The sequence below is a fragment of the Anolis sagrei genome, chromosome 1, assembly GCF_037176765.1.
Source record: "Anolis sagrei isolate rAnoSag1 chromosome 1, rAnoSag1.mat, whole genome shotgun sequence".
NCBI lineage: Eukaryota > Metazoa > Chordata > Lepidosauria > Squamata > Dactyloidae > Anolis > Anolis sagrei.
The window spans coordinates 216,013,358-216,040,278 of NC_090021.1; positions in this window are offsets into that span (position 1 = coordinate 216,013,358).

A 26,921-nucleotide genomic window follows, 5' to 3' on the forward strand; every position below is an offset into this window, starting at 1 on the left:
AAAAAAACACACTTTTGCCTGATTGTATATCCCTGTAGTCATGTAAAACAGGTGCTTTCCTTCCCTCCTTCCTGTGTAGATTGATCCAGCGCACATGTGGTTTTAAAAAGCCCAAAGTAGCTGGTCAGCTAATCGGGCTGTCAAACGGACACATAGGTGGTTCAATGGAAGCACAAATGGAGAGCAATTAGTACTCTCTCCCTAAGGACATCAGGCAGGTCCCGTCGCTAGCAATCTTTAGGAGGAGCTTGAAAACGTGGTTGTTCCAGTGTGCCTTCCCAGAATAAGGAAACTCCTAGCATTATGTCCCAACGCACTTTATCAGAGATCTAGGATATCTGCATGCTCATCCCTCTCCAAACACATCACCTGGTCATGCCCAGCACTTTTAATTTTAATTATTACATTTGGCCCTGCCATTGATTTTAATTGTGTCATTGTGTGTGGTTAATGTTATTGCTTTGTTTATTGAGTTATTTTGTTGTTTGTTGTTGCTGTTGTTTTTACTATTGTATTTGGGCTCTGCCTCTTGTAAGCCACAACGAGTCCTTCGGGAGGTGGTATCGGGGTACAAATAAAGGATTATTATTATTATTATTATTATTATTATTATTACTCTCTGAAACTCTTTATTTTATACTTTATAATCATAAACAGATTGAATTAACAATTGGGGGGAAAAGACATCCAATTGATTTTTTTTGTAAAAAAAACCCCCCCTCCATTATGCACTAGATCTCATATGCACCCATGAGAATTTGCTTATATTTATATTAAGATATTCGTACATGTGCATATGTGGTCGAGCTCACAATGGAGGGATTTTTTTAAAAAAAAACTTCCACCAGATGTCCCCATCTGCCCTCTATCTTGATTTGCTACAGAGGAAGTTTGTGAGGACGGTGGGGAAACATTTCCTGGGACTGACAGGTCTGTGTGCGGACCTACTGTCACATCCTGGGATTTTTTGTTTTAGATTTTGGCACTGTCTGGAAATGCCCTGTGTGGTGTACATACACATTTAGGGCTAGATCCAATTGCTAGTTCCAACTAGAATAGGCCCATTAATGGAATGTATATGACTTAACAAGCTATCATTATTGCAGTGCATTCAATTCAAACTGAGGACTAAATCCCAAGATACTCTATGATGTTTAACATCTGGTCACATAACATTTGACTATGCAAACTTCCTGTTTCCATGTCTTTTTTCCCCCTCCCTCTCTGGTATGGAAAACATGCATTCTGTTCTTCATAGTACAGAATGATTGACTGGAGACATTCAACCTAAGATGGAAGAGCCCTGGAAATATTATTGCTAAATCTATGTCAAGACAAAGGATTGCAGAGACACTGTTTCCAGTCAAATCTACATATGAAAAGTAGCAGGCACACTGGAAAGCATTAGAGTCCCCCTGAAGGACATTACAATTAATGCTACTTTGGTTCAAGCTTCAGCCTTCCAACTTTTTTTTGGAGCAAAAGCACTTGTGTTTCCCACAGAGTGGCACATGTTTCTCCATGATTCGGGGAGCTGTGGCTTTGTTTCTTCCCCTCAGGCAATGAATGTCATTGGAGCGGTGACTAGAAACCGTATTCCGCCAAAGGATATGAAAGTCACAGGATTGCCTATGTGCCTCTGGTGGTTTCTGATCCCTTGCTGTTTGAGTGGTTGTTTTGTTTAATACAAAACAGAGCTTTTGTACTCTGCTTGTGAGAGAAAGATAAAATATCTGCAGCTATGATACCAGCATGATCATGTCACATGTTTAAACCAATGCGTGCAATAATTGACTTTAGATGTTATTCGTCTAGGGATGGGATGGTGTTTGGGAAACTAACATGTAAATCTATTCATTGTTTAAGCAATGTAGCAATTCTAAAGGCCGGTGCTTCTACATTACTCAATCTTCTACTGGTAAACACGGACTTGGTTGTTCCTCCTGCTCCTTTTTCATACACATTGACTGCCAGTTTGCTACAGTCTCAAGTAATAACTTTGTAAATGAGCCATTATAGATATTAAAACATTACCAGTAGAACTTTTGTATCCTTTCTTGTTTTAAATCCTCTCTTTCAAAAATTATATCTCTAGTTGTTGGCCATTTTGATGTGGAGAAACTGAGTGATGTGTATTATTTATTCATGAAGCAGGTGTTGATAATTGTAAGCTAATTATAAGCACTAATTCCACTACTGAAAACTAATGCCTTTCTCCTTGGAACAGAATTTATCTTCTCTACACTATACCTCCATCTATTAATATACATGGATAGTTAATTCAAACATATAAATACCATTTTGACAAAATGTTGAATAATCATGGATGAACCAGTCTTAAAAGTGCACTTCTTTCTAAGTACTTTTCTTTGTTTTTGAAAAATTGTGGTGAACATATCTAAATTGTAGCTGGAGCGTAATCCAGTGCAGTGATCCATAATTAATATCTCTAAAAATTCCCTGAGTATATTATTGTCATGCCCTCCTTTTTAGCTAAGGAATCTCACCAACACTAAGGACCTCTTCTGACGTGCTGCCAGAATAGCTGTTGAGCATGGCAATTCTGGTGGTACACGTCCAGGGGCATGGGTATCTGTTGCCCCATGCCCTGTACCATTCTGGCTCCCCCCACCACCACCATATCACATGGGTGGAAGCATCCGCCAGCTGGCTTGCCCTGTTGAGGGCAATGCAACCATGGGAAACTTCCTGTGTTGCTTCCACCAGCTTTTTTCAGCAGCAACTCCGGTTCTGAAGCAGTTTTGCCATGGAGCTGCTCCAGAAGTACTTTTCGGTGTGTGATGGGAGCCAGCGGGCTCCGTGGTAAAGCTGCTGTGGAACCGGAGTTGCCACTGAAATTTGCCTTGTATGAAGAGGTCCTGCTTTGGGAGTTCTCTTTCCATTTTCCTGTCCTTCAACACCCCATGAATTAACAACAACACCTTATATTTCCCTCTGCTTTGTTTCCTTTTTCTCCCACATCAAGAATCTTAACATGCCTCTCCATTTTTCTAGTTCTTTCAAGAAAGTATTTCCCCATGGGTTATGACAGAACCACATTTTTGCTCTTAAGACCCTGTTCATTTGCAATTTTAAAAAAATGGGCAGCAAACAAAAGCAAGTGGATTTTGAAACATACTTAGTTATACATGATTGTATGCTTCTTTCTGGATACTGCACACCCACTTTTGCCTTAGTAGTTACCAAAGCAAAGAGATGGGCTCATTTGCTGCAACTTCAGGAGGGTCCCAGCAGAACTAAACAGATGGTCAGATTCTGCTATGACCACTACCACTCACCATCAGACATTTCTTGGCCATGGAGAGGGACTTCAGCAGGGCTACAGTGGGTCTGCTTGGTGATGGTAAAAGACTCCATGGAGCAATCGTTTCTCTTGTGGAACTGTGTGTTGTGTTGAACAATGCTGGACTGAGTTATATTAGATTCTGTGAATTTGGTTGTATCCTGTGCAGTGGACAAGAGATATACAAATAAATAAGCAACCACATAAATACACAAATTTTGAATCATATACCAGATGTCTTGATGGAATATGTCAGAGTTCCCTACTTGCCAGAATCTTGACTTTGAATTGGCATCAATCAAGAAAATTTCCTTAAAATTTGAATGTTTATCACAATTTTCTCATAATTTATGGAATTTTGTTTTTTTACTTCTAGGAGTCACCTTGCCCATGTTTGAATTTCAACATGAAACTGGGTGGTGCAACTATGATTGAGTCAATTTTTAAAGCATCTATACAATTGATGTTGTGTTGTGGCTCCCCCCTTTTTACATTCTGTGAAACCATCATCTGGAATTTCAATTTGAAACTTGGCATTACATCTTGGATGATGACCAAAAACACTCTCCTTAATTTTTGGGGCAGCTAACACAATATCACAGTGGCTTATAATTGTCAGAGATTCACAAGCTTTCTCATTTATTGATATGGATTTTTCTTAGCCTAATGGCTACTTCTTTAAAAAGAAATTTCAGAGCACAAGGGCAGCAGGAACATCCAGTTCATTTTTGGTTTGCTTGGTTGTTGGGCAAATTTCCCTTCTAGTTCCTTGAGAATCTTTCTTCTAGGCTTGGGAGTTATCTAAATGAGCAAACAAACTGGTACTTACCTGAATCCAGTGTTGGCAATCTTTACAATGCACAGCAGCATGCAAACAAGAAAACAGCCCAGTGTGGCTGATGCAGAGAGCTTGGCCCAGTGTGCATGGCTGTCCACCATCATGGTTGATCTGCGGTCAATCCAGAGCAGATATAAATATATCACAAGCGAACTATATTAAGCAGCCAATATATATGTGGTCTTAGTTGATTTTCCTTTCTGTACATTTCTGTGGAAACTCCCATGAAGTGACCTCAATTTACATTGAGGAAATTTAATTGATTTAATGGAGTTCCTCTAAATGTAAATTAGGCCCCACAGGTATCTCTGTTTGAAACTGAAGGCTGTTTGGAAAGAATTAAACATTTGGAAATTTAAATTCCAAATGTGAGAAACATGACACATATCAATTTAAAACTCAAGGGAATGTGGTAATTGCACAAATGATAACATTCTATAATTAGGAATAATTATGCACAGGTAATTATAGAACTAATAAAGTTTGAATGGCTTTTGAAAATATACTATAGCCTACATTTCACATCACTAGGCTTTCTTCTGACAATATCAGTGTGGAAAGTGTACAGGGGGAGAGCAGGTCCCAAAGAGGGCAAATTATAGCATTGCATTAGTCTCCATAGTCAAAGATATTGAAGAAATGGCCCCAACTGAACAATTATTTTAGGTGAAGGCATTTGAAAACCTATGATAAGTAGGGAAGAACAAGGATGTTTTAGAACAAATTAATAAGTCATGGAAATAATGTAGCAGTCATCTGCGAGTTCTGAAATATATCACAAGTGAACTGGCCAATCTATTAAGGCAATGCTGATGGTAGCATTGCTACTGACAACAACTCCCATATCAGGCAGGCTTTTGATGACCAGCCAGATGAAATGTGCCAAACAGCTCTTGGGCAGCAGCAGTGGTGGGTGACACTAGCAGCTGATCTCTTGGCATTGGCATTTCATCTAATTTGTATTTTATCTTTTGGAGTTCAGAATAATCTTTCAGGAAGTCAGAATGAAAGACAAGCTTTTCTGGTTTCTAGAACATATTAGTCACAGAAGAGGACAGCTTGCTTTGGCAGAATAATTCTAGAACCCAAGAAGAGCTATCAATAAAATCCTTTTCTGCACCATCCCAAAGAATGGCAGGATGGAGGAAAGAAACTTCAAAAACTTTGGCATGCTCTTATGGAAGTATATGAACTAGAAACATTTGTTTTAAAAATTTGCAAAGGAAAATCTCCCAGTAGCTCTACCCATGCTGTTGGGAAGACTGTTATCATTGATCCTAAAGCATATCTAATACATTGTATGATATATACCAGTAGTTCTCAAATCTTGTCCTCCAGGTGTTTTGGACCATCTCACAGAAACCTTGATCTTTGGCCAAGCTGGCTGAGTCTTTTGGCACTTGAATTCCAAACTATCTGGAACAACAACATTTAAGAATTACTAGTGTATACTATAAAAAGTTCCTATTTTTCCTATTCCTATATTCTTATGGAAAAACTATATAAAGCTGAGACCACCTATTGTGATTTCTGCCAATGAACACTCTAAAATGCAGACCTGTCCTGATGGCCCTTTATTGTTGTTTAGATCTCATTATTTTGGGTAATTGACATTTCTTCAGTAAATTCTTGCAATAAAGCAAATCGCCTACTGTGAGAAGCTGGCAGATGTATTTCATAAGCACCGCTAAACCATTAATTTTATTATATTTGATACAATTCAAGATGTCATGCACAAAATATGTTAGGTAAGGTATGCAACAATAAAAAATAAGCATAGAACCCAACAGAATGTCAACATTGATAATGCTTGATTTCTTAGTGTTAGCAAAATGGTTGATAACAAAAAGTAAGAACTGTAGCATATTTGCAGCTACTGAGTTGTATATAGACTTGGTTATACTTAGAGAAAAGGCAATGGGCCTCAGTGAGCCTAAGTTACTCATGATTAATATCATTATCTCCATTGAGGCAAAAGAGACTTAAATTAGTAATGACTAACCTAAGTCCCAGCGATTTCACTGAATCTGTTCCAAGGGTGATTAAGTCTGGATTCTATTCAATAAGCACATCTTGATATATTTCTTTTCTTATTAATGGAGCTGTTTTTCAACATAGCATTTAGATCATGGTTTTTTCTCATATGTGCGTAATAGAGTAGGACAGAAGGTTAAGCAATATTTATAAGGGAAAATGTTCTGAGAACGGAAACTAATGTATCCTGCTCATAAGATCTAAGCACACTTCAAAGAAATATGTAGGTGTTGCTTCTATTAACATTAAGATTTTACCTAATTAGCAGAGCAAGCAGGATATGGAAGTTGGAGCTTTGTGAAAATGATGCCATCTCTTGTTTAGGAAATACTAGGAGATCCTAACAATTGGATCCATTCCAATATGAGTTACTTTGAAAATAAATGCAGCCTTGATCAGCATGATAGGTGAGTTTGTGCTAGGGAATGGTCGAGGTGGAATATTATAGTATTAGTTCCCCCAGACTTCTCAGTCAAACCCTCAGCATCACAAACTATGCCATATTTGCTAAGTTGCTAGTGCAGAATAGATAAAAATACCCTGCATCTTCAGACAATTCAGGAAGACTAGTATACATTTCTACTCAGCTTCATGGATAACACCATCAGATTGATCTATACAGTAACTGGTTGGAAAACCATGCTCAAAGAGTAATCTTCAATGGCTTCAGAATGGAATGAGATGCAGAGTGGACTGCCTCAGTGTTGGCCTAGGGCCATTGCTCTTCAACATTTTCATCAGTGACTCAGATTATGGGTTAAAAGAAATCCTTATCAAGTTTGCAGATGATACAAACCTGGGAGAAGTAGCTAACACTGGAGGATTGGGACAAAATTAATAACAATCTTGATAAACTAAAAAAGTCATAATACTGCAAATCATGTGTCCCATATTGGTGTATTTGGGTTTCGTGGCTTAAATGCATTTTTTTGTTTCTCTCTATTGGATTTCATTTTATTAATTAGAGAAAAACAACAAGGATGATATGAAGTATGGAGAATAAAATACATGAGGAAAGGAGGAAAGACTTCATGAAGAATATAGTGAAGGAAGTAATATGTTCGCACTCTTTAGATACCTCAAGGGGTATTACAGAGAGGAGGGAGCAGACACATTCTCTCTTGTCCCCAAAAATAATGCCAGTAGTAATGGTTCGACATTTCAGGATTGATTTTGATTAAACATTAGAAGGAACTTCTTGAGAGTAAATTCAGTCAAAAAAAATGGAACCAATTGTTTAGAGAGGCGATGAGGTCTTCTCCTCTGGGCATCTTGAAAATAGCACTGGACAGCTGACTGGACAGCTACCTGCAGAGGATGCTTTAGCTGAAAAATTTATATTGACCAGGGGGTTGGACTTGATGCCCCTTTCTAACAGTGTGATTCTATGATGCTATGTATGCCTGAAATAAGCTACAGTCATACCAGAATTTCATTAACTTCTCCAGCATTTCTGTGCTCTGTAAGCAGTTGATCAAATACATACCAGGACATATTTGCAGATCTTCAAAGCTAGTAGTATATGACACTTTCTGATCTTCCTGAACTACAAATGCACCTATTCATTTTGATTTGTTTTGTATCATCTGTGAGCAACACGAGCAAAATGACCTTGTGTCTAGGCAGTGAAATGAATGTGAAGTATGCCAAATTAATATTTAGAAATGATGTGACTATTGATGTGCTTTGAGCATGGGCTGAGTCACTAACCACATGAATAGTTCTCCCCATTACTGGAGGGTACAACTGATCAATAATGTAGAGTGGGTAGCTTTGGAGGTGGGATGATTCTGCCCTTCTCCATACTGTTCTAGAGGGTCCCTCAAAGCTTTGGAACAATTTATCAGATGTACAAAAGACTCTTCGCTTTTGCTCACAGGAGTGTCCATGAGCATCCTGCTTAGAAGCTTCTTTCACTCATGGAAGCTAATTCAAGATTCCAGCCATAGATTGATCCACAGTTTTTCATTTGATAAAGAGGTAGCATCATAAAGAAGGATTGTACTTGATAATAATCATGTGATAACTCATCGAGCTGCAACCTGGGCAGTGGACAGTGTGCAGGGGGAACCATTTGACTCTGGTATTTATCCTGATTTTACTAAATTCTTGTGGTTATATGCTTCATATATTGTACAGCCAAAACCTACTGCATGCTGCTTTTTTAGTTTGGGAAAGAGCAGGCTGTTTACATACTTTTCAGTCACAATGAATTATATTTCAGGTAGAGAGTTTTTTTCCTCCATTTTTTTGGGAGATGGAAAGCTAGTTTGACCTAATAAATTGTATACTTGTGATTATACAACACTCCCAAGATCTCAATATGGAAACTGCAGTACATTTGAATAAATGAATGCATATGCTATTTCCCTTGACATTGTTGTTTTTCTCTTTTAGGTTGCTCCATGCTAAATTGATCTTCCTTACTTCCTTTTCTTGCAAATTCTATCGTTAAATTAAATAGTCTGAAAGAGAGCAGCCATTAAACATTCATTCCTTATTAAGTGGTGTAAAATGGAGGTCTCTGAGCATTTGCCTAATTAATTGTCTAAAGCTAGAAACAAAGTTAAGAGGGAGCAAATGAATATTATTTGGGAAAGAATTTGACAATTAACTGGGAGGCTATTTACCAAGGACTGTAGTAGTGGAAATATTTTTTTTCCATTCTGCAAAAGTTATTAAAACCAAAGCCTCAAGGTGAATGTGTTATTTCCTGCCTCCACTTGAAAACATAAGCCAAGTCTGAAAATGTGGCCATATAAGATGGATGCTGGTTTGTTCCTTAGCACAATTCAAAGTGCTGGCTTTAGCCTATAAAGCCCTAAACGGTTCTGGCCCAGCTTACCTGTCCGAATGTATCTCTCCCTATGAACCATCTAGGAGCTTAAGATCATCTGGGGAGGCCCTGCTCTTGATCCTGCCTTCTTCACAGGCGCAACTGGCAGGGACGAGAGACAGGGCCTTCTCAGTGGTTGCCCCTCAGCTGTGGAATTCCCTCCCTAGGGATATTAGATCAGCCCCCTCCCTCCTGACCTTTTGTAGGAAAGTGAAGATATGGCTTTTAGAACAAGCCTTTGAAAATGCAGTGCAATAGACAGAGACGGATCTATATGTGTCAAGACCCAGATGGACCAGCAAGCAAAACGGCAGTGAAGGAGTTAAACAAAGGTCTTTAATGTCTATTAGCACAACAAAAGGAGGCTCTTAAAGTCAGAGCTATAAACACAAAAGGCTTGCGGTCAGCAAGAATGTAAACAAACCAAGTCCCAGTCAGTCCTCGCTGGCAAAAGGAAAGCAAGTCCAAACACAGGCCAAACAGCTTCAATTCAGCAGTAAAAACTCAGTTCATTTCAAAGCCAAACAAAACAGCAAACAGCAATCCGCATGAAGAGCGGTCCAACGAAGTCACCAGGGGATTAGCAGAGGCGTAGTCAGGCAGTCCGAGGGTCAAGGCAAGGAAGACTCACAAGTCCAGGTCCGGCAAGATTGTTCACACGATCAGGAGTCCACGAAGCTGCAAACAAGAGCTCAGGGCAGAAGTTAAACACAAGGCACACGGTAACGCGGCACTTTGAAGTCTGCGATTAGTTTGTTCCCAAACTGCTCCTTAAATCTCATCTGAGTTGCTGGAGTTACTTTCAGGTGCGTCTGCCTCCACAGGTGAATCCCGACTTCGCCATTGCTGCCAGTCTGTACTTCGGGCTGCATCCTGCAAAGTATTATCTGGAACCCAAGTGTCATTAAAACCTTGGAATTCATTGCTAGACGTGGGAGCATTAACCACATCTAATACTTCCTGAACTTTAGTCCAATCCAGCTCTTCCTCTTCGCTGTCAAACTCCTCACAATCAGCTACATCTCTAAGGCGTTTAACAACAGATCCCACATCACTATCCGAGCTGCTTGCTACTCGCTTTACACCGCGGTAATCTTCCAGCTCCATTTCCTCGCGAGTAAAACCCTCAAAATCTTCCTCATCCGTAGTCTCTAAGAACAAGTCTCTACTACGTTTCAGCTGTTGCTGAGCTTCCTCATCTTCTAAACCACGTTTCCTTCTACTACTAGTAGTAGGTACATGAGACAGACGCTGACTCACAACAATATGATACTGAATTTGAAATGGCTCAGACAATGTTTTTGCACAATGGATTATCAGGGAAGGTATTGGTTTTTATATTGGTTTGTTATGTTTTTAAAATTATTTGTATGGCTTTTATAATTTCATAATTATGTTTGAAATGTTTGAGTTGATATTGTTAATGGCATCTAATGCTGCCTGGTTGTAAGCCGCCTTGAGTCACCTTTGGGTTCAAAAAAGGCGGGATAGAAATACCGTAAATAAATAAATAAATGTGGTCAAGTACTATACCTATACGTTTTTGTGGTCCTGATGATAAGGAAATTGAAAATGTATAGAATTGTTAGTACTAATTTAGGTAGGAGAAGAGGGTGTTAAAGAATCATTTAATATTGTGTGTAAGCCTATAAATAACTACTCATATGTAAGCTGGTTTGACTTCACTGAGATTTACTCACCGCTAAGTGGATGTAAGCACAAACTTATAGCAAAACCTAACATGCTGCACATATTCTTAGCTAATAGATTTCAAAACACAGCCCAGTGCATTTTGGAAGTATGTCCCATTCAGTTGAATAAAGCTTAGTTGCCAAAAAGTGTGCAGGGTAGCTGGCTTAATTAATTCAATGTTAAAATTTGATCCCTAATCAATCTTCCTCCCATTGTACTAGTACAATTAGAGATTTTAGATCAGCAGATATTTTTAAAGCTTTAGTCTAGACTCAATGGCTGATTTCACATTTATGGCAAATGTAATATCAAGATTCATAGTTCCAAAACCATAAATCAAACTGTTGTGTAATCATTTCCTTCATTTGGGTAATATCTAAAATGTACAAGACGTTATAGAAATTGTGAAGCAGAGGTTACCATTTAGTACTGTTTCTTAACTGGTTGAAAAAAAGATATGATGTAAAAATAAAAATCCATGGCACCGAAACAGAAAACCAAAACAAAACTCCAAAACTTTTAACAAATCCTGTGGCAGTCAAAGCACTGTTGAGATTCACTGTCACTAGGGTGACCAAATAAAAAGTTATATATTATATCCCTATTCCTGTACTTATTTTGCTTGACACTTTCATAAATAAGAGAGAACGTGGGAGTTAGTTTTAGCTCATACTGTAACTGATAGGCAGCCACAGCAATATGACTTAAAGGCTGCAGGAAGGCAGCTTGGTTGGAAGGATTTTTCTCTAAAGTCATTATTTTTAGGCAGTAATGTAGTTAAAGTTTGCCATCCCATGAGAATACTATGTGACTACTGTTTACAGAAGTCTGGCTCTTTTCTCTGGGCACTGCAGATATCTTTCTTATGCAGCAAGTTCTTTAAGACTGCATGCCAAATACTGTTAGTGAAATACCCCACATCTGCTGAGCACATGGCTAAGAAATGATCCGGCCTGCTCTAAATGTAACCTTGGCAATAAGACTCTTTTCTAAAATCTTTTTAAGCTCATAGGCAGAGACACATAGCAATCTAGCGATTAGAATAAATGGCTGAAATCTTTCTAATGGTTCTATCAAAGCAATTCCCCTAAGCTTTGAGGCTGCTTGAGAAGAATGTGTTTGCCTAGACTTGGAGCTTTAATACGTAACCAATTTTGATGAAATTTTGAGGGAGAACTATAATTAAATTTTAACATAAGCATTAAAAAACCCCACTAAGAATATGCCAACAAGATGAAATTTTAGCTGTTAGCTACCAATTCAACTGCCTCTGCATATCTTACCACATTACAAAATTTATCGTTTGGGGAGGTACTTACAGTTAAAGGTCTAGAACATGATTTTGAATCACAGGACCAGTAGAGTTCTCTATGTCCATCAATTGAAAGAAAAAAAAATCCAGGATGGAGTTATGATAGTTGAAGTGACATGAAGCTGCTATTACTGTGGTGTAAATGTGCTCCAAGGTGAAAAATTTGAAATGGTGGTCAAAGGAAATTTTTTGGTCAACAGTGTAACATTTGTACAAAATGTTTCATAAAACCATAAATGTTCATCTATTGTCTCATCTAGGAGTTTTATTTATTGATCACTCTCATCATATGCCTTACTACACCTGATGAGAGTATCACCACAGATACTAGCCTTGGTCAGACAGAAGACTGTAGGATTGTCTGTACGGCTCACTATAGATAATAATATGGAACTGAAGAAAAGAAAAAAATGAATTTATTTCTCTAGTAATACATGTTGACTATTTCCACTACCTAGGCAGCCACCTCTCCACAAAAGTTGACATCGACACCAAAATAAAACACTGCCTGAGTTCTGGGAGCACAGCATTTTTTATACGAAGCAGGGAGTATTTGAGGATCAGGACATTCATAGAGTACCAAGATGCTTGTTTATAAAGCTATAGTCCTTCCAGCTCTATTCTATGCCTGAAAAACATAGACCATCTACAAACACCACTCTTGATGTCTAGAACGATTCCATCCACGTTGCTTCAAAAAAATCCCGCAAATCTCTTGGGAAGGCAGGCAAACAAACATCAGTGTGCTGGAAGAAACTAAGACCACTAGCACTGAAGCAATGATCCTCTGCCACCAACTTTGCTGGACTGGCTTGATGACTGTCTCTCAAAGCAATTACTTTACTCTCAGCTGAAAACAGAAAATGGTATGTTGGTGGTCAACAAAAGAGATTTAGGGATGGGCTTAAAGCAAACCTAAAAATATGTGGAATAAACATAGAGAATTGGAAATCCCTGGCCCTCGAGCATCCTAACTGGAGGTCAGATATTACCAACAGTGTTGTGGATTTTGAGGAGGCACAAATAGAGGGTGAGAGGGAGAAACATGCAAAGAGGAAGATGCATCAAGACTGCTTTCCATTTCGAAATATATGTCCAGAATAGGTCCCTACAACCACTTAGGGACCTGTTGCCAAGACTCTGCCCTTAGAAGACAATCATACTCGACAAGGGATAGCATGCAGTGGTGGTGGTGGTGGTGATAGATGTATGTGGCTTTCATGATGCTGAAAGCCATCAAGAAAACTGAACAATTAGCCCTATGCATGATATAATATTTACTATTCTAAAAATGTATCCTATATGAACTTGTCAACATGAGTTGGAAATAAATTTCAGTATTAGAAGATTGTTTTTAAAAAGATATCAATTCTGGGTACCAATACCTGGGAGAAAGCCTGTTCGAACTTAGTGGGATTTGCTTCTGAGAAGACATGCATATCATTACACTGTCAAAACAGCATTAACCTCAAGAAATTCTTTTATGCACTTCATCTCTAATTTGAAAGAAGATATAGGACTGAAGTGGAGTTAGTCATTGATCAAATTTACCGTCTGCAGATTTTGTAGACCTATATATTTAACATTAGGAATATTTAGAAGAAAATACATGCAAAGTAGATTTTATGCCTCTTTTTAGCCTTTTGCGATTGATTGCTTGTAGTGAAAGTGTGTCATTCTTGGTGTTTTTTCCCTCTGGGAAGTACATTTTTATTGAAATTAGCTACTCTTCAGTTGATGCGTCAGACTTGATATTTAGTTATACAAAAGTCTCAAAGCACATGCTGGAGATGGCTGTCACTGCTTAGCAGTTGGACTAATGTTATAAGTCTCTAGTTGTAGAAGTCGTAATCACAATCACTGTTCATATCTGCCCTTCCCCAAAGCTATTTAAAACAGGATGCAATCATGCCTTCTTTATTTTACAGATAAAATTATGATCTATGTGGCCAAACAACATTAGAGTGTGGGCAAGATGATGAAGCTATTAATGAGGAAGAACACATACTTTAAGAGATGCTGCAACAGTTTGTGTTTGTTTGAGTCGGAGAAGGGTAAGGTTCTGCCCTTCTTGTCTTCTTGCTGCTGAGTTAACTTATGTGACACAGACTTTCTAATTTATAACTTCTGAGTTTCTGAAAAGAAAAAAAAAAGAACTGAGATGCTGTTGATCTTCTTTCGGCTTCTCTGTTAGGAGCAGGAAGGGCCTTTTATTGAAGCCTGCATAATTTTTTTATAGCAGTTAATATTGAACTTTGTACCATTGTCCCGCCACATTATCTGAGGTTAGGGGCACAGGACCACCATAAAAGTGAAAAACCATGCATTTAAAAAATTGCTGTTTTTCAACCTGAGGAAATATTTCTCCAGGAATTTCTCATTCTTTGAGCCTACTGTTGCAATCCAGAGCAGGGAACGAAGCCCTAAGATAACTATCCACCACACTTGACTGTGAAAAACAATCCTTTTTTATTGAAGAAAAATGGTTACAAAATAAAGGAAAATGCAAGTCAAAAGCCACAGCAAAATCAGCAAACATGAATTTAAATGGACAAAGCAAAACCAAAAGCCTCACTGGGAAAATACTGGAATCTGTTAGCAATCTACTAACCGTACTTGATATCCTAGAAATCTTCCCAAACTATGACCAGGGAACCGGGAGAACTGCCAAGGTCTTCATCAATTCTGAAACGATGCCTGAACTGAGGCAATCAGCCTGGCGTATTGCAATTAAAACTCAAGAATCGGTTCCGTGAACCGCCCTTCTGTTTTGAAGCCAATGTTTTTAATTCTTGAATTCGGGAGGATCGACGCAAACTGAGTGTTTTACTTCTGTCTTCCCAAATTTGGCCCCTTCTGTTGTCATTACAGTTAACAGGTGCAGAAGGGAGGGAAAGTTCAAGGTCTCCCTCTGAAACATTCTCAGGAACACTGGTACTTTCATTTTCCAAATCTACAGAAGTTCCTTCCTCACTAATTTCAGGAACATTGGCATTTTCCAAACCTACAGCAGTTTCTTCCTCACTAATTTCAGGAGCATTGGCATCAAAAGGTACATTTCCACTAGCATCAGTAAATATACTTTCATTAGCATCAGGAGGAACAAACAGAGAATTAGGTTCAAGTTCAAACTCAGGCTGAACCCCAACACCTTTCTCTATGGTGGATTTCACCTGGAAGTTGACCACAGAATTGCACAGGAGGCAATTCCTAGAGAAAGTATTTTAATCACATCCATGGATAATGGAATTTACAAAAGCCAAAACTCCAAATGAGCAGGGACAACTATAGCCCACTAGAAAATAATTGAGTAAAAAAAGATTGAAATCGTAAAAGCAAATTGTTGGATCCAGAAAAAAAAAATCAGATGGAGCTTTTTTTGTTGACCCAATGGGAGACCATCTCTGCTAATTCCTCTTTGCTGGAACACTAGGAAAGTGATGCTATTTGTGGCAAAGGCACGATCCATGACCGAGAGCATTTTGCTTCTTGAGTTGCTCCTGGTGGAGGAATAAAATACTTTGCTCCCATCCTAGTGTATGTTTAACTGCTCAAGACTATTTTGTGCCACACTGTCATATGGTTATAGATCAAAAGAAATGTGCCTCCCAGGTTACTTGACATTAATGTCTTGAGTGGATAACTTTTTATTTGGTTGCTCATTGAAACAGAGCCTGCTCAATTAACATGAATTTGTACACTGGTCTTAATTTGTTTTGTATACACTGGCAATTATATTATACTTGCATTCAGTTTGGGATTTGATTTTGTGGTTAGAGATGGCACGTTTTGATTTAGGGAGAAAGATTTGCTGTGGCTTTGATTTATGGCTTTCCATTTTGCTTTTGGAACATTAGTAGTGCAGCAAGGAGGACAGCATGAACACTTAGTGAATGTGCTCTTACAGTGTAATTTATCTTAAAGACTAAAATGCAGGACTTCCATAAACCTGCTAAGTAGTCTTCTGTGGTTCTGAGTGGTGTTTCAGGAATCTAGTTTCTGAATAAGTTTTGATTCAAACTGAGATGTTGCCCAGTGACTGAATGTGGTGGCTGTTCCAGGCAGTTTCTAAAAACTAGACTTATTAAAGTATGCCGTTTGTGATTCAGTGCACACTTTAATAACTCTGATATGTAGAAATGGTATAGAAAAGTAATCACATACTGGCATTGGATGACATTGTACTTTGATTGACAGGTTCATCCTCTAAGATACCACTATATTAAAAAGACTGCTAGGCACTTGTGTGACTATAAAAACTGAAGATCTTAAGCAAAAGCAACAACAACAAAGTTGATGTAAAAATGAAGGCACTATGTTCTCAGACTTGTAGGACTGCAAAAAACCATTGTTTTTTTTTACATTTATTTTACCTTGCTTACATTGATTTAAATAGCTTGTAAAATCTGGCACCTATTGAGAAGATGCTGTATGTGACACATGATTGCCTACTCCATTACATAAATGAAGACATACCAATATTTAATGCAACTGTACACTACTTTTTTGAGGTGCATCACAGATTATCTATTTCTTACTTTTTGTATTTGGAGTTTTATGTTGGGGATAGGGTACCATGCAAGTTATTGTAGTGGTCTATAGAAGTATACATCATGTGAAAAAAGTGGAGACCCTCCCCCTCCTGCAACCTTCTTTTTTGAAATCCAGGCAAGACAAAAGGAAGTACTTCTTCTCACATAGCTAAAGTCTTGGCTGCATTACCACAAAACATGTGATGCCACTCTCATGAAAAACAGTACCATTGAGCTTCACAGCCATCAAATGGCCAAACAATCTGGAGAGTCATCCTATCCCCTTGTAATGTCTTGTTTTCTTTTCATCAAGGTCATGAACAATCTTACCAGTGGGAGATTTCCTTAAAAGGTTCATATGAAAAGAAATAAGTAGTTTAGGCTTAATTGCTGTGCTTTATGGGTAGAAAAGCAGCTTTTGTTTCTCTTATTTCCCTGTTTTAGAATCTTTGAGGTTGTTTTATATTCTGCGAATTTCTATGTTTTATATTCATGTTCTTGGAAATTTAGAGGTTGTTTTATATCTTGCTATCATATCTTTGTGTTTATCTTGTTGATGATTTGATTCCTACACTTGTTTCCCATCTAGAACATAATTATGCATTGTTAGCTCAGCAAGTTTGTACAGTTGGCACCTCATTATCATGATTTCTGAATCTATCGTGGCTTGAACGTATTCAAATAAATTTCCAAAAAGTATGCCTTAGTTTTGCCTTTTTATATAAGGCTTGACATTTTACAATGCCATTGTATAATTGAACTTCAGCATCCATGGATTTTGGTATCAACGGGAGATCATGGAACCAAACCCCATCAGGTACCAAGGGCTCATTGTATTGTTATATTGTATTCCAAAAATGTACAGTTATCCCTCATGATCATTCCTTTTTGACAAATCCATCTCCTTAATTTGGTTCTATGGGTGTCTTTCTCTGGAGGTTCCTCATGCTACTAATCCTGAGCAATTGGCTCCTGCTAGTGTTTACAACAGGATGGGGAAAGTGTGGCCTGTGACACACAAGTTCCCACTTTTGGGCCCCTCAAAACTCTTTGATCCAAACACTGCAAAGCAATTTAAATTAAAAATATATTATATCTATATCATCTATATCTATGTCTTCTGCCAATTGTGGGTCATTTTTGTCCAAATAGTTTAGAAATAAGGAATGTTACCCACCAAATCTCCCATGATCCTTCGCCAAAGTGGTGTAATGACCATGGAGAAGGTTGTAAAGGCCACAATTGGCTCCTGCCTCTGCATAGTTACCTACTAGTGGTTAGGTGTCATTTGCCCATGGGTCTAGACCAGACATTCCTGGTTTAGCCTCTTGGCTCTCAGAATCTTAGGAGATCTGTTTAAGGTCTGCTTGCTCCCAAGTGAGCCTGAGTGGATGTGGTGGCAGTTCTACCTTGGAGCTTTGGTTTAACCTAGTATAAACAGAAGAGCTAAAACATTTGTCTCCACTCTCCACTGTTTGTGATGGTGACCAAAGTGGAATGGTTTACAAGAAAATTAGACATGCCCATAAAATGAAGGCACTCCTTTTAAACTAATTGGATGGCTGTTGGAGGTAGGCACTGACCCAGTTCAGCACTTTAACAAATATTCCCATTTTGCTGTGATTCAAAGTTCATTTGATTCAACTTGGATCCCACATCTCATTGAAGATTTCAGAATGCCCCATTTTCTCAGAATTGGATGAAATACGCAGACATTTTAGCCCATTCTAAAAGCAAAAGTATAATTTTGTGCTTTTATCCCTTTAATCTTTTAAAATGGAACCAATAAGCAACAGGACCAATGCACATTGTAACCAATAAGAATGAAAGTGATGTATATTGATAATGGAAACAATGCAAAGTAGCCTTATTGTGCATTGGTCTCATAATGCATTGAGACAACAGCCTAGCGAGTGCTGATGCATACTCTTGCTTGCATACTGTTAGACATCTTTTCAATTCATTACAGAATCATAAAGTTGGATGAGACCACCAAGGCCATCCAGTCCAGTCCCACTCCATGCAGGAATAAATAATCTACAACTGACAGATGACCATCTGGCCTCTGAATAAACATCTTCAAAGAAGGAAACTCCACCACATTCCAAAAAATGTATTCCACTGAGTTTCTCAGTGCCTCTGTTAGCTAGCTAAGTACAGGTTGAATATCTCTCATTTGGAATTCCAAAATCTATGATGAGATTGTGACACCTTAGCTTTTCTGATGGTTTAATGTACCTTGGTTCATGAACAAAATTATTTGAAATATTATGTATAAAATTACCTTCAGGCTATGTGTATCAGATATATATGAAGCATAAATGAATTTGTGTTTAGACTTGGGCCCCATCTCCAAGATATCTGATCATGTATATTCAGATATTCCAAAATCTGAAACAAAAGTCTAAAATATAAACCACTTCTGATTCTAACCATTTTAGATAAGATAATACAGTACAACCCCTATGTCCATGGGATCAGTTTCTAGTTTCATATCTGGGCATTTTCTAGGTCCTCCAACATGACTCTATGGTTTTCTGGGTTCAGAAGTAATTCATTCCAATAGTGTTCACCATTATCAATGGTTTCACACATCCATGGGGTGCTGAGGGTTGCTTTGTGTAGTAATAACTGAAACTAGAAGCAGAGCTTTGATGGAACCAAATTTTCCTCTTGAACCTCATAACATGAAAAGTCATGTAGGGTGTAGACTGAAACATGTGCATATGCACAAAACCAAGCACAAGAAGCTCCCATTACCATCTTTTCAACTGAACAGTACATTAATTATTATAATAAAATGAAGACTTTAATGAGAAAAGCTGGGAAATAATAAGGGAAGATATAATGCATACCACTGACTGAATTGTGTAACAGAAGGAGAATGGGACCAAAATAGATCAATTACAGATTTCTGAAAAAAGTGCTTTGTAAATGTTTAAGTAGGGGGAAGCATTTGGACTAAACTGTTTGCTTGTCTTTTACTGTTTTACACAAGAGAAAACAAAGCAAGATACAGATTGACAGATAAAGGAGTAATACTGATATAATATGATGATTAATGAAGCACACAAGCGCATGAGGAAGAACTGAAGGACAAGAACAACTGAAGTCTAATAAATAATTTCTTCTAGGGGAAGGGAAGATGGATTTGCTGGCTGAATTCTATACTATAGACACACACACACACACAAACATCACAGAAACGAAGAACACCAAAAAAGCAGCAAAGATAAAGTATAATTGTGGAGAAAAAATGTTCACTACAAAAAAATTCTGAGGATTGATTGAAGATATTTGAGAAGAGGTAAAGAAAAAAAAATGAAATAATAAACATACTAAACTGATGTCATCACACCCCATCTCACACAGAAGCACTTGTTACTGAAGAATGTAAAAACTGAGCAAGGAAACTGTGTGCCACTTTATTTTTTTGGAATTACAATTTATCCCATCCTTCAGCATAGTGTTTGCAATGCCATTGATAAAAGTGTAATTTAGAAACCAAACCCATCTCTTTCCTAAACTTTGAGTAAAACTTACCTTCAGCTAATAACAGGAAGGACATGAAGATGGATCTCAATCACTGAACTTACTATGCTCCATCCTTTCAATTTTCAACAGCTAAACTACAATGGACAGAATCCTGTAGGCTAGTTATGAATTCCTAACTTGGAGTTATGTACTCATGGCTATTTTGTAGTCATGATCCCTATATACTCCCTAATTTAAATGCAACATAGTTTATGGGCTATATAAGAGCCATAAAAGTACCCCAATCTCTACTTACCAGATATCACCGTTTTTTGGCAGTCTGTTCCCCTATTGTTTGAGAAGTAGTTAGCTGATGGTCCCCCTCCTTTTACCCCAAAGTGGTATGAAGGATAATTACAGCCGGTATGATGGATAGTTACAACAGGATCCTGCCTCTATTTTTTGCACTGAAGGTGGGAGGGGACTGGAAATAGCAGCCTGTTGCTTCCTGAGCCTGAGGGGAACAGACCCTTGTTGCTCACAGTGACTGCTTCCCTGTAACTGAATTTAATTGTATAGTACCATAACTTTGGTGCTCATGCATGTTTTTTCCACATAAGATTTCTGGCATTGTGCCTACCATTTTAAAGTAGAAACTACTAGCAAAGCATTGTGCATGGTCCCCTTTCAATTCTCTTTGGAGAGTAGCCTGCTTTAGTTTTGCAACTACCAAAACTGATTTGAGAGGTCACAGCTTGATTGAGGCTTTGGGTTTCAATCAAATGCTATGTACACCCAAACATTCCAACTGTATAGAATTCTCAGGGACAATTCAATTACTCTGCTACCTTTCTAGTTATTACCATGCTATAACTGGTTTAAAAATGTGTTTCCTCCTCCTACTTCTCTTGTTTATACTCAGCTAGCTTCAGTTGCTGCAAATTGAGTTCAAAATGTTTTTAATTATCTTACCAGGGGTAGATAAGGATAAGGGGAGGGAAACTTGCCATTTCCAGTAGACTTTGGGCCCTCCCAGACAGCCGTATAACCCAGGGCCCATCCAGACAGATCCCATTATGTGGGAGCTCCCATTGTTATACCAGAGGCATCCAAACAACATTTCTAGTAAAACTGAATTAATTGTCCCGAATTAATTTGATAACCCATTAGATAGCCCATTAATTTGAGAGCCCATTAGCTAATGGGCTATGGGTCCTGTATGGATTGGGACCAGGGACTGCATCATGTGAGCCCCAGGCTGAATCTACACAGCCCTCTCAGGCATTTTGGCCCCAGGAAGACTCCAGCAGGACTTTAATGGCAGCTGGCTAAGTTATTTACATTTTAAGGCCTTTTTTGGGGGGGGGGGGGTTGAGTGTCTGGGTATGCTCCTGGAAGGTACTGCGGGGGCATCTAGACACCTCCCGGGGAAAATGCATGCTTTAGGGGGTAGTGTGGGAACTTAAACATGCACCTAAACAGGTTTCTTAAATTACTTCAACACACGTTTAAGTATTGTCCAGAAGCAGCCCCAGAATATCAAAGCAGATAATCCACAATATCTGCTTTGAGTTGGATTATCTGAGTCCACAGTGCCATATAATCTAATTCAATGTGGATTGTATATACCTGTGTGGAAGGAACCTCAGACAAAAGCAAACGGCTGCAGTTTCTCCTATCTTTTGTTTTCTTTGCTGGGCTACAATGTCTTAGTTCTCAACTTTTCAATGTTGGATAGTATAAATCCCTAATCGCTATATATTATTTCAGAACTATAGTCTTTGAATAACAGTTGCTAAGGAAAAACAGCAGGAGGTGGCTGTTGTTATGCCTCATTGATGGGCATCCCATAGAGATCTGTTTGGCCAATGTGCCAACAGAATTTTGGAATAGCTGAGTCTTTGATCTGATCAAGGATGTTACGCTTTTAACATTCATTTCATAAAGTTTCCTGACTGGTAGTTCTGTGCTATTACTCCACTGTAGATGAGTATGAAACACGATAAAGTATGTTATAGTCCTGTCTATTTCCTCAGTACATGAGATTTCTCATTATTCTTATTATTCAAGATTTTTTAAAAAATGTTCTTCAGTATCTTTTTGATGTTTTGGGCAATCCAGGGGTACATATATACTGTAGAATTAATGTAGTTTGACACCAATTTAATGCTATTGAATCATGGAAGTTGGAATTTTACAAGTTCCTTAGCCTTATCTACCAAAGAGTGCTGGTGCCTCACCAAACAATAAATGACAAGAGTTCCATAGCAGTGAGTGATGGCAGTTAAAGTCAAACTGCTTGAATTATACAGTAAAGGGCACATCTACACTGACCATTTAAGTCGGTGTGTGTGCATATATGCTTCAATGTGGCTGAACACTGCATGGGACTGATCTGGCTAAAATGGGGCAAGGCCGCTGCAATGTGGCTTTGTCCTGGATTAAATTAACTTGGAAAACATGAATCCTGTATCAGGACTCAGGTGCCCCCTGAGTAAGGTGCAGTCAAGACAAACTGAATCTGATGGCAGCTGCCTTGGTGGGCTTTCCAAGGTGGGCTCAGGCAGCAACTGGGCAGTGGGGGCTTCTTCCCACCTACACCACTTCACATTTTCTGGGGTTAGGGGCACCTGACTGGAACAAAAATATTAAAAACCCATAAATAAATAAAAAAGTCTGCTGTTCAATTTTAACCTGAGAGGACATTTCTTTAGGAAACTTTAGGTCCCCCAATATCACTCTGTGTTCAATATCTAACTGAAAAAACAACATTTTAATCAATTTTTTTGAATAATCAAATTTTTGAATAATCAAATCTGCAATTGGGGAGGGTACATATGTGACACTTAGCTTTTAAGTCCTGTTTCTTCCCCTCAAAAATGGCCCATTCCCCCAGGTCTTCTCTTTTAAGATACAATACAAGAGGCAATTTTCACATTGTTAGTTGTACTGGCAAATATCTTGCTTGAGATGCTTGTTGTGTACTTTTTGAGAAGATATGCACAAAGATATGTCAACATTTCAAAAATGTACATGATGAAGAAAACAAAACCATATATTTCAAAAACACATAAAAACACACCTTAGTCAACAGAAAAATGTCTCCAAAATACATTTGAACAATAGCATCCAGAAATGTCTATATGGAAATTGCGGTGTGGGAGCTCTGCAATCCAAAACAGAACTTGGATAGAAAGAGAATGCTTGTAGGATATTGAGCAATTCAATATGAACAAGACGGATGGATATTTATACCCTTACCATTGCTCCTATCTCACTTCACTGTATTTCCAAGCATATTTCTCCTTTTCATATCTTCTCATTCATCTCTTCTTCTCATTCATCTCTTTCCTACTGAACTGGCAATGAGCTCATTTGATGGTACACAGTTTCTAGCTGCCATTTTATATATACTTAGCATCAATATCTAAAATGTACATCCATATACAAACACTCACCCGCTCCTGGGATAATTAGATATATTTCAATTTGGTTTGTTATCTATCCTTGATTTTTAATCTACTGAAAGTCATAAGTTAAATCAAGGAGCTACCCTCCACAAACAGAAGTGCTCCTTCAATCTTCAGGAAGTTTTTGAACTAGTGGACATTTTCTGCTAGCTGAATGTGGGAAGTGGTGATCTTCTCTTTTTAAACCTTCAGTCCCTTGTGGACCTCTGAAAATCTGGAAACGTGAGATACATAGCACTGGAAGCTGCAGAGGGGTGAGGAGTCTGTGAGAATGTGTTCAAGATGCCAAATGTTATCAATGAGTGGCTGCAGCAGTTTGCTTTTACCCAACCCTACTGGAAAAAGGCAAGATTCCTTCCTTTCCTCTCTACTGATTTGACAGAGTACCAATAACATTTGCACTTTTACAGCAACTGAAATAAGATAAGGACAAAGTAGAAAAGTGTGAGGATGATAGAGTAACTGGTACATTTTAAAAGCAGACGAAAAAATGAGATGAAATGAAATAAATCGGGACTGTCCCTGCCAAATTGGAATAGTTGGAAGGTATGTAATTCTGCCAAAATAGCACTCTGGTTGGTACTGGCATGTGGAGTAGGTATTATCTGCCACAAGCTTATGTTCTTCATTCTGTCTCTTGTTTATATGTCATTGCATTGCAGTCTTTTCTTGGAATCATTAAAATATAAGCTCAGTGCTATGTACATTTTGCTAAGAAGTACTTTGCATTGGGTTCACTGAACCCACTCCTTCTCAATTAGTGAGTTTAGAATGTTGGCTTTATTTACAGATGGAAGCTAACATAATATAAAGGTCTATTTGTGCCATTTTACCATATGGTCACATATCTTCTTTTCCCTCTAGGGTGTTTTTATTTTTAGGAATTCTTCTGGAAGCAGTCTGAATCAGATGAAGTTTAGCAATACTTCCAGCTCCAGGGTGTTTTATAGTTATACATTCACTGTGAACCACTGTGCTGTAGTGCTCATCTTTAATAACACAGCTTATTGCTCTGTGATCTTTTTTTCAAGGAAGAAAGAGAGTTGTCCCCCCCCCCCCCCCCAGTATTTGACCTGAATATTTGAATATGCCAAGTAGACCATGGCAAGAAAATGCCTCAATGTGTATCCCTGGTATGTATCAACTGAGCCTGAGACTGAAAGAATTGTGGTCTCAGGATCTAGTGGCAGCTATCCTTATGTAGAGGCATAGTTCACAGTGGGAGCCAGTCTTATTTGGGTCCCTGTTTCAGATCGTATGGATTAGAGGTGAGGGGCAACATCCACCATCTTCCTGGAGGCCATGAGCTTATTGTCTGGATCTCTCTTGCCATGGCTGTTGGCATCACTCCACTTCATAGAGGGACATTGGGGGACCTAGCGTCCCATGCCCCACATCGTCCAGATCCAGGTGAGGGCAATCAAATGGGAGGAAGCATGAGTATGTGTGGTGCACATGGCTTCCCCCTATGGATTCTACAGCAACACAGGAGCCCTTCATTGTTGCCCTGGCAGTGGCATGTGCCAGCTCTGCTCACCTTCACCCATGGAGCTGTGCTGGTGTTGTCTGTTGGGCTGTAGTAATCTAGGCACATGTGTTTTTGCTCTGTTTGGAGGCCAAAATTGGGGTGGGAGAGGGCATGAAGGACAGCCATCCCACCTCCCTGGACTGCCTGAACTCAGGGAGTGTGAGGTGGCTGTTGAGCCAACTACCTTCAATTCCACATAAGAATCAGGGGTGGGGGGTTGCACTAGCCAAATGAAGGTGAAAGCCCAAATCCTGAAGCAGGATTTGAACTTTCCCCTATGTTTGTTTAACCCAGGGTGTAGCCACATTAAGTGGCTTCCTCCAGGTTAAATCACATCAGTCTGCATTCGTCTTCTAAAGATGTATGTAAAATCATGATATAATATGACCCCCATATTTCACTTACCTGTATTGTGATATAGTCTAGTATGGGAGGAGTTCCATGGGAATGACACCATGACTCAGAACACTTGATGATAACAACTGTAGTGATGCACCAACTACCTGATCTTACTGTAGCTTTGTGTGCTTACCTACAAAAGGTGAAATAAGCAGCAACTGCCCCGATTGCCTTCCTGAGCAAATGTGAAAAGCAAAACAAAGAGACAACGAAAGAGCAGATCAACCTGTTTCATCAGCATGTGTGTGTGTGTGTGTGTGTGTGTGTGTTTTAAAAACCACGAAGACAGCATGCATTTGGTCACCAAAATAGAAATCATAAGAAATGTAGGAACAGACAGAAATGAATACCTGGATACAGTTTGAAAGAAGCTTTCAAATGGTCTGTAAAAAGTCCAAATTGTTTTTCCTTACTTCTGCAAAGCTTACCTGATCTGATGGTTTCATTTCTCATATGCATATTGTTAGTTTTGAATAATATACACTGCTGCTCTGTGTATATGTGTGTGCGTGTGTGTAGGAATCTATTCCTGTTATTTGCATGTTGTTTCTGCTTCTGATACCAATTTTTTTAAGAAGAAATACTCAGGAACACATTTATTCCCTATGTCTTTGTAATGCATATCTCTGACTGTCATACACATGAGCCTTATAAAAATCCCATTTAAGCCCTCAGCCAATTAGGTATCTCCATCATTCCATGCTCTCATCTCTCTCACTAACCTTACTGTCTCCGATCTTTCCTACACACAGTATATAACTATCCTGTACCTTATTCCACTTAGTATGTATTCATAGAAGTAGATGTCACACCACACTCCCATTGTTGGATTTCTGTTTTGCACCATTTGATAATTCATATGTGCTGTGTGTGTCTCATGCAGCAGTTAGCATAATTGCCCAGCATTTTAGATTTCCTCTATCTCATTGAATTAAACCCCCTCATAATGCCTTGACAGACAGTAATACTGAGAAATGTGTTAATAAGGTGTATATGGCAGCCATCTTCATTTTGCTCTTGCTCTTTATGTATCCTTTGAACAACCATTGCTGTATTAAACTGAATTTCTCTCTGCAGCCAATAAAAGTGATTAGTTTGTAATAGGGCTTTGCAAATGGGAAGATGGAAGTTTTCCCTTCTATGTCTCCATTTAGGCTCCTCTAAGTGCCCTCTGCAATAACACTTTTTTTGTGCCAAAGAATCTGGTTTATATTATGCTGTATATAGCTTGTTTCCTTTAAATCTTGCTCAGACAAATAACATTTGTTCCAGCTCCCTATACTGAGCACAAAAAAGCGCCTTTTAATTCTCACTGTAGCATTTGCCATTTGATTTAATTTCTTTGGTTCAGATGAGTCAAGTCGAAGCTGAAACTATTCTGTAGGCATTTTTTTTCCTTTTGAGAGGTTATCTTGTTCTGAATTTATCAACAAGTCTTCCTTTGCCATTTTGTATTTCTCTAATGGAGAAAAAGGACAGCTACAGCAACAATAAGATTTCAT